At 46.1% G+C, this 14,554-nt stretch overlaps 1 protein-coding gene across 1 annotated transcript in view; it reads left to right on the plus strand.

Annotated features, from left to right (window-relative positions):
* LOC122792716 (ankyrin repeat and LEM domain-containing protein 2-like) overlaps positions 1-14,554 on the plus strand; it is an 832,037-nt gene that overhangs the window by 504,157 nt on the left and 313,326 nt on the right. The gene's annotated exons all lie outside the window — the stretch shown is intronic.

Below are 14,554 nucleotides of genomic sequence, written 5' to 3' on the forward strand. Positions count from 1 at the left end.
ATTTTAGCACAGAGCCACCTCTTTTCTCACACCCTCTCCTCAAACGGTTCCTAAGAGGGGCTAACAACTTGAGGCCACCCAGAAGAGCTCCTACCCCGGCTTGGGACCTAAACTTTGTGTTAGAAAAGCTCACCCTGCCCCCCTTTGAACCTGCAGCTTCAGCAGAGTTAGTTTCTCTCTTGGAAGACAGCCTTGCTTCTGGCCATCACTTCAGCTGGCTATAAGCACTTATGGCTGTAGAGCCCTTCATCATTTTCCATGCTGACATGGTCTCCCTCAGGACTAACCCATCCTTCATGCCAAAAGTGGTGTCCAGTGTGGCTCTCAACTAATCTATTAATTTGCCCACCTTTTTTCCTAACCCACAAAACAAGGGGGAAAGGATTCTGCACACTCTAGATGTTCACAGACAGCTCAGACTCTACCTAGACAGGACTAAATCTTTTAGAAAAACTTATCAATTGCTAGTCAGCTTTGCTGCAGGAGCATAGGGGAAGCCCATATCCAAACAAACCATTTCCAAATGGATAGCTTACTGCATCCGTTTCTGCTACAAACAGCACGGGAAACCTCGCCCCAAGGAGGGTCAGGACACATTCCACAAGAGCAACCTCCACCTCTGCAGCTTTCCTCACAGGGGTCCCCACCAGGGACATCCTGGAGGCTGCAACATGGACATCTATTCATACCTTCACCAAGCAATTACCACCTGCCTGTTTTCTCCATGGCAGGCTTTGCCACCGCAGTCTTGCAGGGCATCCTAGCCAGCCCCCAGTCTTCTTGACTGCCTCCACCCTTTTTTTCTGGTTTGAGAATCAACCCAAATGTGATGACTGCAACAGTGAAACATGAAGAACATAGTACAGTTGTGTACACTTACCATAAATGTAGATGTTCGAGTGTATTCACTGTTGCAGTCCTGGTTTCCCTCCCTTGTCTCTCTCTCTCTCTCTCTCCTTTCAAGGAATTTTTGGTATTTACTTTCTACTGGTGTTCTTCCGCCATAACCTGCGACATGGACATCTATTCATACCTTCACCAAGCAATTACCACCTGCCTGTTTTCTCCATGGCAGGCTTTGCCACCGCAGTCTTGCAGGGCATCCTAGCCAGCCCCCAGTCTTCTTGACTGCCTCCACCCTTTTTTTCTGGTTTGAGAATCAACCCAAATGTGATGACTGCAACAGTGAAACATGAAGAACATAGTACAGTTGTACCTCTGCCTGCCTCTTGGGGGCTCCTGACAGGGCAAGAAAAACTGATGTAATGACATCAGCTGCCTTATTTTATACCACTGACAACCTGACACCAGTCCTGGAGTGACCGCAACCGATGCAGAAATACTAAGCTTCTGGTATTCGGGCTGACTGAGGGCTACCCTGGCAGGGATTACCCAAGTGTGATGACTGCAACAGTGAATACACTCGAACATTTACATTTATGGTACATGTACACAACTGTACTTTCCATTAACTGCTAGACAATCCAGGTTCTTGTCCCCTGTCATATCCTTTTATCTCACAAAGCTTCTACTAGAAAAGTTTACACAAGTAAATGGAAAATATTCATATTTTGGACTTCTAGAAATAATTTAGATCCTTTTCAGCTCCGATTTCTAAAGTTCTTGACTTTTTAGCAGCAATTTTTCAGTGAAGGGGCTACCTCATCAACTGTAAGAGTACAATTAGCAGGCATTTCTAATTTTCATATAGGAGTAAATAATTCAACTTTAGCATCTTTCAAACTTTGCAAAGCCTTTTTCAGAGGAACAGATCTACTTAGACCTCCATTAAAAGATCCTACTCCTCCTTGGGGTTTAAATATGGATGTCCTTCTATTGTCATGTTGCAGTATTCATAACTGTAGGGAGGTTGCTGCCTGCAGCACCTGACATCCGGCCAGTATACCAAAGTCTTAGGAACAGGTGTATGTGCGATGTTGCATGTCAGAGCCGTAAACTGGCGTCTGCTATAAAAGTGATGTCTGCATGTATGCAATTCAGAACTTTTCTGTTGCAATGATCTAGGGATCTCCGATTGCCAGCTCTGGGAATCAGTTTGCTGTCTTGTTTCAGCCGTCCGATACAGATAAGTACCCTTTTGGATTTTTATTACCTTTCTTATAGCTTTTCAAACGTACATGTCCGCTAGGAAGAGGAAGTGTGCTTGTGGAAGACAAATTCCACATGAGGACACGCATAAGTGCCTATTCTGTTTAGGTGAAGGCTATGATCATACGTCTTGTGACATCTGTAAGTCTTTGTACCAAAAACACTATGCAGCCATCTGGCTGCCTTAAAACTTTACTTAGAAAACCAGAGAGACTGGCATTAGGCATGGAGGGTGAGGTAGGTACCCCCAATGAGCCGTCTAGGAAGAAGGCCAAGAAAGTTAGGTCTGATGCCTGTGCTTCACCTCAGGAGTCCAGTGAGACTTTTGAGGCAGGTGTTAGCCTAGGGTCCCATCGGACATCTGTTTCACAGCTAGAACTGGGAACCATGGTGAAGCCGGTTTGGCGGAAATGCAGAGTACGTCAACTGAGGTTGATCAGCCATCAGCTCCTGATGGCAAGGGGGAACCACGGCTCATGGCATCGGTGGGGCCAACTCCCACCTTTCCATCCTTCCAGGCATAAGCTTCTAAACCAATGCATCCTTCTACTCCTCTAAAGAGGAAACAGAAATTAAAATGTAGAGAAACAGAACCAGCTCCTGGATGGGAAGCTTTTTCCCAAAATCTTTTTCAGAGCCTTTCAGGCCATCCTGTCTCAGGTGCCACAAACAAGCCCCTACACCTGTACAGGCCTTAGAGGATTCAGAGGAAGAACTGTCTTCCTTTGATGAATCACTTATTGTTCCCAGATTGACTCCCCCAAGGACTCACTACCCCTGAGGAGGAAGACCCTATAGTCTTGAATCTCCAGTGGAAGAATTCACCTTTAGGGATACCATTTGTCTTATGAGAGAACACTTCAAATGGCAGGCCTCAGATGTTTCAGAAACTAAGATATACTTTGAATTACTGCAGATGGACCAGCCCTCCCCATCTGCAGTCCCTCCCCTGCTGCCAGCCTTTCATGATGCCTTTCTGGCTGCATCCTAGGCCCCTGATACTCGTCCCCTGATTCTCATTCCCCAGCTTCCAAACGTCCTGATAGGTTTTATAAAGTTCCTCAGGATGCACAGTTGTTCAAGGAACCCACCCCCCCTTGCAGACCCTGCTGTCATAGCAGTGTCAGCAGATAAATCATCCAGACAGCTGCCTTCCACCTCTCTGTTTCCCACAAACAAGGACAGCAAATTTATGGATAGGCTAGGGAAGAAAGTGTATACTTCCTCCACTGTAGCCATCAGAGCCCTAAATTATAAAATACACATGGCTAGGTTTGTTTTAGATACCCCCATCAAAAGCCTCTGCACTTATACCAGATGTCAGACTCTCCTACTAAGTCACAACTCCCTGCTGTGATCTGTACCGCCTTCCAGGTGACCAGGCACTCCATTAAGTGCAGTTATGATGCAGTAGAGGCATCTTTTTAATCTGCAGCATCCAGTTCAGTCCTGAGAAGATATTCCCCGGGTGAGACTCCAGCCCCTTCCTATGGATGTCCAATCCAAATTGCTGGATGCACCACTTAATAAAAAGGCTGTTTTTGGTGCAACTTCTGCAGAGCTCCTTAAATCCCTACAGGAGAAGGGCAAGGAGATGTAACATTTAAAACATTTGCTAGTCTCCCCTATTCCTAGGTACCATAGGAATTATCCTCAAAGGACCACCTTTGTTAGGAGGCAGTCATTTCAGTCTGCTGCCCTGCAGGTTAAGGGACAGAGACAACCTAGGAAACACTCCACTCCTAGACCATCTTCTTCCACTCTCACAGCTTGATGTGGACAGAGCCCCTCCAACCCATTACCCACCTCCATTCCCCTGTACCTCCACTTCCCCCTTTCCCTACCCTCCTGTCAGAAAATTACCTCAGAGGCCTGGGTCCTCTACATCATTCAGAAAGGATACTTTGACTTGGTTGACACTTCTTCCCTTTCAAGGGGGTACCCCAACCCCCTCCAAGTCAGCTTCATCTCTTTCCCCAATCCTGGATCAGCTCCCTAGCTCAGGGCACCATAGAATGCGTACCTTTAGACCAGACAAACAAGAGGTTATACTCCAGGATATTTTTGGTCCCATGAAAAGATGGCCCTTGGAGACCAATTCTGGATTTGTTGGTCCTCAATCTATTCCTCAAGGTGCTTGCCTTCAAAATGCTCACCTTGCACGACCTCCTATCTCTCATCCCCCTGCCAATCTTTCATGGTATCCCTGGATCTGAAGGGTGGTTACCTTCCATATTCCCATTCACCCAAGCTACAGGAAATTCCTATGCTTTTCAGTGGGTTCATTGCATTTTCAATTTTCTGCATTGCCATTTGGAGTCTCCCAACAGCCACCAGAATATTCACAAAGTGCTTAGCTCCAGATGTTATGTTGTCCTATCTCGCTGTAATTCTTGCAGGTTGGGTTTGGAGCCGATCATGGCTCCGACTCTGCAGAATACTAAAGTTCAAGACTAACCCCTATTCCATGATGCTCTGGGCCACATCCCCAGATCTCGTTTGCTGCTCAAGCGATCAAGAAGTGTTCCTGCTGGCTCGTTGGCGAAGTATAGGTTTTCTAATTCTATTTGTCTATTTTTTTCTCTCTCTTCTACCTTTCTTTTTAGATCATTAGTTTTCGTGTATTCTTTGCTAGGTCATTGTAGTTATTTTCCCCCTTCCCAACTACCGGTGAGGGTTCCGTTTAACTTAGAGGGCCCTCGCTTCCCATTTAAGATCGAGGCCCACCTCCCCTTAAGGTTAGAATCCATTTGAGTTAGAGTAGTCTTCTACCTTTCCGTTTCTTTTTCTTGATGTTACACTCTTGTTTTATATATATATATATATATATATATATATATATATATATATATATATAATTTAAAAAAAAAAGTAATTTTTCTTCACTGTAGTTTATAGTGGTAGTTACAGTTGTGTGTTTTTGCAGTTATAGTCTTTGTAGTTAATTTGTTTGTCTGTAGTGATAGGGAAACTAAGGAGAAAGGAACCCAGGGAACATAAGCAGTCAGAGTTCAAGAAGTTTGATAAATGCACTCAAAAGATGTCTCTCACAGATGAGCACACAAGTTGCAGTTACTGCCTTGGTGACATCCATTTACAGGACCCCCTGCACCATATGTCATTTTTTCAGTAACAGGGTGCTCCATGAGGGAAAGAATAAGTTGATGGCAAGGGGTTTATTAAAAGGGCCTTTTCAAGAAGCTTTAGATACCTCCCAATGCTCCAAATCTTCCTCCCCTTCTTTAACCCACACTAAATCACCAAAAACACAGTCTACTACAGCTCCAGTTTCTGAGCCACCAAATAAAAATGGTATTATTGGAACCAAGGGCTCTCAATTCTGACAAGTCTGGAATGAAAGAATCCTCTTCAGCTCTTAGAGTGTCCATGGAGTGGATAGAGATATCAAGGAGTCTGTCTTCTTTATTGGAGCCACTATCTCCAGCACTGAGATCTGCTATTTTAGAGAGAGACCGATCTCTTTCCTTGTTCACCCATTCTTCCAGGAGTTTATCTGATGACGTGGAGTTGGGTGGTGAAGAGATTGCTCAGAACACTGGCCCTGGCTAAAATTTTGTCATCTCTGGCCCCAAGGGAATCTGAATCACCCCATTCAGCGCCTGCCTTTTTGATTCCTCCTCCGATCACACCGAAGTCTTCGGAGCCAGAGAGATTGGATCGAATAGTAGTGGAACCATCGGCACAGAGACCACCTTTGGTATCTTCGGTTCTAACCTTGACTCTGATGTCCTCTGCTCTTTCTGATGTCGAGGAATCTAGGAGCCCATGCTCGCTAGTCGGCTCTGGGGAGGAGAGTCAGCATGGACAGTCGTCTGACTTGACTCTACCTCTCGGTGCCTCGGCTAAGTTGAGCTTGGCTCCTGCCTCAGTTTTGGTGCCACCAGTTCCACCTTGGAGTCGACCTTCTGTCTCTTCGGAATGGAGAGTTCCTTCAGAGCGGGCTGGGGGGGGCTTTCGAACTGATGGAGAGGGTGCTGTCACCCCAGACAGCCCCACTCTCTGAGCCAGATGTTCATTGTGTTTCACTGTTGCAGTCATTACACTAGGGTTATCCTGCTGGCAGGCTACCCGCAGTCGGCCTGAATTCCAAAGTCTTGGTCCGGCATCGGTTGCTGTCGCCTCTTCCCTGACGTCAGTGCGTCAGGGGTGTAAAGGATGCAGCCGACACCATTTTCTTCAGTCTTTCTTGCCGCACGCTGCCTGAAGCAAAAGCAGTTCGCAAGTGTCGGTCGGCCAACTCCTGAGATTTTCGAAATTGAATTTCAGATCCGAAGTCTTCTATAAAGCTAAGTACCCCATTGGGGAAACTTTTTTCTTGCTCCAGACCAATGTCAGAAAAAGTTAATTGTATTTCTTGGTAGAAGCAAATACCTCATAAGGATTTTCACTCTTACTGTATTCCTTGCCTAGGCCCTGACCACAACGTTACTAGTTGTCGGTTTTGTGCTAGATTTAACCAACACACTTAAGCATCGGTACAATTTTGCTTTCCATTACTTTGGCCGAAGGTTTAACTACATAATGGTGTCGGAACAGCTGATGACCGGAGTTCATAAAAAGCGCAAGGAAAAAGAAAAGGACAGGCATCCGAGGTCCAAAACCGATGATGAAGCCTCTTCTAGGTCAGTCGCCGGTTCTCAGTGAGGCGCTTTCACAGCCCCTGACACCCGCTACCTTAGAGCCACAGGCCGCCTCTGGCTTCCACGTGGAGACAGCTAGGCCTCTGGATACTCAAGGTATTGGGCCTTTGGAAACTAATCCCTCAGATGGGTCCGGAGCCGCTGAGCAGGCATCGGCTTCGTAGGGTGTTTTCAGACCTACACGGCTTTACATCAAGCCAACTTCAGCATCAAAGACTAAAACAGTTTTGAAGACAAAGTAACAAGTACAGCACTCTCCAGGACAGACTGCCATGTCTAAGAAACAGATGCTCAAAATGGCCGAAGGCCTAATTACTTTGATCAGGGGTTCCCATCCCCCTCCTGATAAGAGGCCTAGGCAAGACACTGAATATGATTCCTCTGATGAGGTTTCCATTTCCTCTGACTCCTCTTCAGAACAGGGATACTCTGTTCCTCCCTGTGAGGATTCTGATGCTGAAGAATCTATTCCTTCAGCTTCTCCTCCTGAGGATTACTCATTTGGGGAAACCTTGCATATCATGAGGGAGCATTTTCACTGGGAGAGCCAAGATTATTCTGATTCTAAGAAAAGGCTCAGAGACTTACTACCTCAGCACAGACCTCTTGCTGTTCCTCCTGTTCTAGACATTGTAGATGATGTATTTTCAGAGTCCGGCCTGTCTCCTGACTCTCTACCTCCTGCACCTGTTAAGCCAGACAGATACTACAGGATTCCAGATTCTCATAAATTTCTATATACAAACCCTGCAGCTGACCCAGAAACTATTTCACAGGGTCCCAACGCGGTCAAGGCTGCTACTGCAAAAAACCCTGTCCCCTTAGATAGAGATTCTAGGGCACTGGACAGATGGGGGAAAAAAGTTTACACTTCTGCTACCTTGGCTGTAAGGGCTTTAAATTGTCAATTTCATATGCTTAATTATTAGCAATATTTAATATCTCTGTTAAAACAGAAAATGTTGGCAAATTCTGAATGTGCTGAGAACAAGGAATTGCAGGATTTATTGCATGCAGTTGAACAAGTGGGAAAACATACTTTGCAATGTGGTTATGATTCACTATAGGCTTCTTGCAGGGCCACTGTAACAGGCTCTGTCATTAGAAGGCATACTTGGTTAAAGGAACAGACTCTGCCTGATCATGTTAAAGCAAAATTATTGGATGCTCCATTACAACATGATACTTTGTTTGATGTTAAGGCAGAAGAGGTGTTAAAGAAAATGGAGGATAAAGCTAAATCTATGCAGACAGTGAAGGATTTCTTACAGCTGCAGCCACCCAGATTTAGCAGGAACTGGCCTTCTAAAAATTGGTCCTTTCCCATGTCAGACAGGCCACAAAGAGGCAGATACAGACGCCCTAGAGGCAGACAGCAGCCCCTGGGCTCATACAGGCCCAAACAGTGGGGTGCTTCTACCTCCAAAAGCGGAGAAGACAAAACACAGCCATATAGGAAACAGTCCCAATGACTTCCCTCTGCCAATGCCAAGCATTTTTCTTTTGGCAGCACCCTTGGGGGGAAAGCTAGCACTTTTTTAACAAAATTGGCACATGATTACCCAGGACAAATGGGTCTTAAATATAGTCTCTCAGGGCTACAGGTTCCACTTTCACACCCTTCCAAAGGCAAAAGGTATGCCAGACCTGCCACACAATCAATGGGCAGAGGCACAAAACCAAGTTTCATCTCTCATGGACATGAGGGCTATTCAGCCAGTGCCACAACAAGAGCAGGGACAAGGATTTTACTCAAGACTTTTCTTAGTACCAAGAAAGGACAAAGCATGGAGACTATTCTGGACCTGTCTATTCTAAATACTTGTCTGGACGTTGAAATTCAAAATGTTGACTCTGCAGCAGCTTCTGCCCATGCTGGGCAAAAAGGCTTGGCTTGTAATTTTGGACCTCAGAGACATATCTGCATGTCCCAATCAGGCAGTCTTGCAGAAAATACCTCAGATTCATAGCTGGCTCAATGCACTACCAATTCTCTGCACTGCCCTTTGGTTTATCTACTGCACCTGGCACCAGCAATTGCATTTTGCAGACCAAGAGGAATTCAAATATATCCCTACTTGGACGACGGCCTTATTCAAGCAGAGGCCAAAGACATTCTACTAAAGCATCTGGCGTTAGTAAAAGGATTACTAATTTGCCTAGGGAACGCAGTAAACGAAAAGAAATGAAAACTAGTGCCCTCTCAAGAGATAATATTCCTGGGTGCAAGCTTAAATACAACTTCTCAGGTGGCTTATCTCACGCCAGACAAACAAAGGCAACTGACTTCTTACTTCGAAAACATGGCAACAAAGACCCAGTTATCTGCAAGAAAAATTCTGCAGGCTCTGGGCTACATGGCCTTCTGCATTCTGCTAATTCCATATGCAAGACTGCTTATGAGGAAACTACAATGGTACCTAAAAAGTGTTTAGACTCAACATTGCCACAGCCTGGAATCATTAATTTCACTCATTCCCTGCCTGCAACAGGAGTTTCGATGGTGTGCACAGGCCTGTCACCACAACAAGGGACAGCCATTCACTTTACCCACAGCCAGGCAAACACTAACAACAGATGCATCAGATTATGCCTGGGGGGCCCACATGGCAGGAAAATGTATTCAGGGCACATGGCCCCCAAGCCAAAGGCATCTACACATCAATCAAAAAGAGATGCTAGCTGTACAAAATGCCCTCACAGCCTTCAAGGACCTACTTCATCCAGGACAGCTGCTGATAAAGACGGACAACACCACAGTCATGTGGTACATAAACAAACCGGGGGGGGCACACATTCTTACCCCCTCTGCAGACAAAGCATGGTTTTGTGGAACACATCATTGACTTACCAAGTACACCTGCAAGCATGATTCCTGCCAGGAAAAACAAATGCTCTGGCCGACGAACTAAGCAGAAACCTCATGGACCCTCACGAGTGGAAACTAGATCCACAAATCTTCAGCATGATAACAAGGAAATGGGGATGCCCAGACATAGATCTTTTTGCCTCCCCTCACAACTGCCAACTTCAGAGATTCTGCACAAGGATGTATCACAAACAAGCATGGAAAGTGGATGCTCTGTCATTCAGCTGGAACAACCTTACAGTATATGCCTTTCCTCCACTGCCTCTCCTCCCCAAGGTACTCCTAAAGGTCAGACAAGAAGCCACAAATGATTCTGATTGCCCCGGATTGGCCACGCCAACACTGGTACCAAATCCTAAGGAGCTTGTCTCAAGGCCCAGCCTGGACATTGCCTCAAATTCCTCATTAACTGACCCAACAAAACAATCAGATCCTGCACAGCCAACTTAGAACTCTAAATCTAGCTGCATGGCGGATACTGTAACCATTCAGAATACACCTCTCTAAAGCGGTAATGGATGTAATTTTGGAGACCAGGAGGCCCAGCACCAGAAAATATTATGCAGAAAAATGGAAGAGATTCTCTGCTTGGAACCAGGCACAAGGAATTGACACGCTTGTTCCAAATATTCCTCAGATTTTACAATATCTAACTGAGATGCTATACAAAGGCCTATCCTTCTCATCAATTAAGATCCATGCCTCTGCCATTTCAGCTCATTACAATACAGACCCGCCTATTTTTTCATATCCATTGCTTAGGCAGTTCCTCAGGGGGGGCCAAAAACATACGACCTCCAAGGAGAGCACCAATACCTGCATGGGACCTCAGTTTTGTTTTGGAAAAACTCACACTGCCTCCTGTTGAGCCAGCCAATACAGCTGAGATAAAATTCTTATCATGGAAAACAGCTCTGCTCCTAGCAGTAACTTCAGCAAGAAGAGTCTCAGAGTTACAGGCATTAACGGCTGTGGAACCTTTTATTATCTTCCATCCAGACAGGGTTTCTCTAAGGACAAACCCAACATTATGCCTAAGGTAATGTACAGTGTGGCTCTTAACCAAACCATTAATTTGCCTACTTTTTACCCAAACCCGCAGAATAAAGGGGAGAGACTTCTGCATTCTTTGGACATAGACAGCTACGCTTCTACTTGGACAAAACTAAAGCTTTCAGAAAGACTGAACAACTTTTAGTGGCATATGCTGCAGGATCACAAGGAAAGGCTATCTCAAAGCAGACTATTTCAAAATGAATAGGACACTGCATTCGTTTCTTCTATTCACAACATGGTAAATCAGTGCCTAAGGGCATCAGACCACATTCTACCAGGGCAGCAGCCAGCTCAGCAGCCTTCCTCAGAGGAGTACCAACCAAGGATATTTTGGAGAATGCAGCGTGGACTTCAGTGCACACTTTTACTAAGCACTACCACTTGCCTCTTTACTCTAAATACAGAGCAGGCTTTGCTACTGCAGTCTTGCAGGGCCTTATAGCCACTCCTAATTCTATTAAGACCCAGCCGCCCAACCTCAGCTTTGGGATTCAACCCAAGTGTAATGACTGCAACAGTGAAACACAAACGTAGTACAGTTGTGTACCTACCATAAATGTAGATGTTAGAGTGTATTCACTGTTGCAGTCCAGGTTATCCACCCACCATCCCCCCTTCTTTGCTGGGACTTATCTGTACTTCTCTATCCTATACAACCTATGTGGTATATTTGCTTGTAGATGAAGGTATTGTTTATTTTAGTGCATGCTTTTATTAGCAGTGTTTTTTAGCCTACCCTTTTGGGGGCACCTGACATCTGGGGCAAGATAAACTGAAGAAAATGGCGCCTGCTGCATCTTTTATACCCCTGGCGCACTGACGTCAGGGAAGAGGTGACAGCAACCGACGCCGGACCAAGACTTTGGAATTCAGGCCGACTGCGGGTAGCCTGGCAGCAGGATAACCCTAGTGTAATGACTGCAACAGTGAATACACTTGAACATCTACATTTATGGTAGGTACACAACTGTACTTTTCTCATCCCTCCCAGGTGCCAGTGTCTATCACCTCACCACTGCCCCCTCCCATCCCAAGCATAGAGACCCAGAACCTCAGGAAGCCCCTGCAGGTGGCATCTCTTCCGAAACTTCTTAGGAGTACCCCTCTGGAAAAAGTCCCTAGGAAGACTGTGTGAGAGGAAGCACATAGACTTCCCTGAGTCTGTCACTTCTGATACCGATTTGGATGACTTTGAAGGGTCCCCACGGTACCCCTCTGAGGATATCTCTTTCTCAGACATCCTTGAGATCCTGAAACAGAGGGGTGGCTGGAAGTCCACCAACCCTTCAAAGGACAAATCGGTATACCTGGAGGCTTTTGGGTCTCGCCCTTCCACTTCCTGGGCGACTCCCCCACTTCACCAACCTTTGGGTGACATCTTTCGTAAGACCTGGATATCGACTGATACAGTGGAGCCTGTTCTGAGGAGGCCTAACAAATTTAATACTGCTCCCTCAGAGAAGGAATTCTTGACTAAGGGTGTCCCTGTAGATGCGATGGTGGTGGCAGCGGCCACCAAGAAGGAGATATCGGAGACTACTTTGTCTATCCATCCTCCTAACAAGGAGTCTAGGACCATGGACAGATATGGAAAGTGTGCCTTATCTTCAACAGCCTTCACCCTGCGGTCGCTGAATTACCTTACCCATTTTACGAGTCTTCAAAGGGATCTCCTCAGAGAGCTTGGAGATGCCATTCAGGGTTCTGTAGCTCAGGGGTCTACAGACAAAGTATCCTCACAGCTCTCCACCCTCAATTCCATAGTTAACTCCTCCATGAGACTCGTTTCATATGCGGCTGATGGAGCGAGTAGAGTGACAGGAATTTCCCTTAGGAGGTATTCCTGGATGCACCTTTGCAGCTTTGCCATGCCCTTCACGTCTTCCTTCACCAACGCCCCTTTGATGGTTCATCCGTTTTTGGACCAAAGGTGAAAGAAACTTTGACCAGGTGCAAGCAGGATGGGAAAACCTTATCTGCCATTGGAGTCTGTTTTTCTGCCCCGTCTAGACCTTATCCCAAAGGTCAAAAGGGCGGAAAGATGTGGTTCTGCAAGTCCCAAAAAGGTTTCTCTGACGCACGTGGTGACTCTTCCCCCAGGGGTGGAGGGGAAAGTTGTAATGGAAGATTCTGTACTCGCAGTGGGGGGCACAAAATCAGGGCGACAGATGTATGTTCTCTAACAGGCCCTTCCAGCGCTCATGATAGGAGGCCCGCCTGCTCTTCTCTGGAGGCAATCGGGGGTCGATTGTTACTGTACCCAAATGCCTGGCAAGAAATCTCCCAAGACAAATGGGTACAAGCAGCTGTATCCAGAGGCTACTACATACCATTTTCCATTTCCCCTCTGGTAAACCAGTCCTTACTAGACGTTCCATCCCTTCAAAAGGACTATGCAACACAAGAGATACTCTCTTTACTAGAAAAAAGTCATCCAAGAGGTCTCTGCAGACCATTTGGGATCCGGAACTTACTCCAGATTCTTTTTGGTTCCAAAAAAGAAGGGACTGGAGATCCATTCTAGATCTCAGTAAGCTAAACATAGCAGTGAAGAAGTCAAAGTTCTGGATGGTAACTCTGAAGTCAATATTCCCATTTATCGGGGAAGACAATTGGATGTGCTCAGTAGATCTCCAGGGTGTGTACTACCATCTAAAGATGGACAGGTTATCAGGAGACATGCTTTCGGCCGGGAGCCAGTCATTACTATTTTTGAGCCCTGCCCTTTGGTCTCACTACAGCCCCCAGAGTGTTCACAAAAGGAATGGCAGTGGTCATGGCTCACTTGAGCCATCAGGGATTCCGTGCGTTTCCATACCTAGACTACTGGCTGCTATCCACCACCACCAAGCATCTACTACAAATGAGAGACGAAACAATGTCACTTTGCGTCAGACTAGGCATCACGTTAAACTTAAAAAAAATCTGCCTTGTCGCTGTCTCAGCATATTACCTTCTTAGGCACAGAATTGGATTCAAGAAATATGACTGCAAAACTTACCCCAGACAGAGTACAGCCCCTTCATCAGCAAGTCAGGATTTTGATGCCAAAGAAGAACGTTCAGGCCAGATATGTGCTGCAAGTTCTGCATACCATGGCAGCAGCTATTAATATGACTACACATGAGGGTTCTGCAGTGGTTGCTATTTGCTCAATGGTCAATGCAAGATCTTCCCCTCTCACATCAGATCATAATCACAGAATCTTGCAGAAAAGATCTTTTTTGGTGGCTGCAGGCAGACCAGTTGTATCAGGGCCGACCCCTTGTCTTTTCTCAACCCAATGCAGTACTGACCAAGGACGCTTCCCAGCTCTGCTGTGGGGGCATTATCTGGGGATGACAGTCCAAGGCCTATGGCAAGAATATGAAAGCCACTTGCACATCAGTGTTTTGGAGATGAGTGGTGCTCTGTGCGTTGTAGACATTTCAGGACTCTACCAACAGGGATGGCTGCAATTCAAACAGACAACATGTCAGTAGTGTGGTACATACACAAGCAGGGAGGAACCAAATTCTACCCACTATGTCGGGAGGCACAACGAGTTTGGGAATGGGCATTCGCTTCTCAGCACTTTCTGATAGCAACGCACACCCAGGGAAATCCAACGTGATAGCAGACAAACCCAGCAGAGCTATTCTGTTGCCTCACGAGTGGTCCCTGAAAACAGAGATTGTGGAAAAGATTACCCAAAAATGGGGCCAGCCTTGCTGCAACCTTTTCACCATTTCCATGAATGCCAAATGCATCAGCTACTTTGCCCTCATTCCTCCTGCAAGGATGTCACCAAGGGATGCACTGGTTCACGTTTGGCTCCCGGGACTACTCTCTGCCTTTCCCCCCTTTCCTCTAATTCCCA

Source organism: Protopterus annectens, chromosome 2.part0, assembly GCF_019279795.1.
Source record: "Protopterus annectens isolate FY-2018-M chromosome 2.part0, PAN1.0, whole genome shotgun sequence".
Classification (NCBI taxonomy): Eukaryota; Metazoa; Chordata; order Ceratodontiformes; family Protopteridae; genus Protopterus; species Protopterus annectens.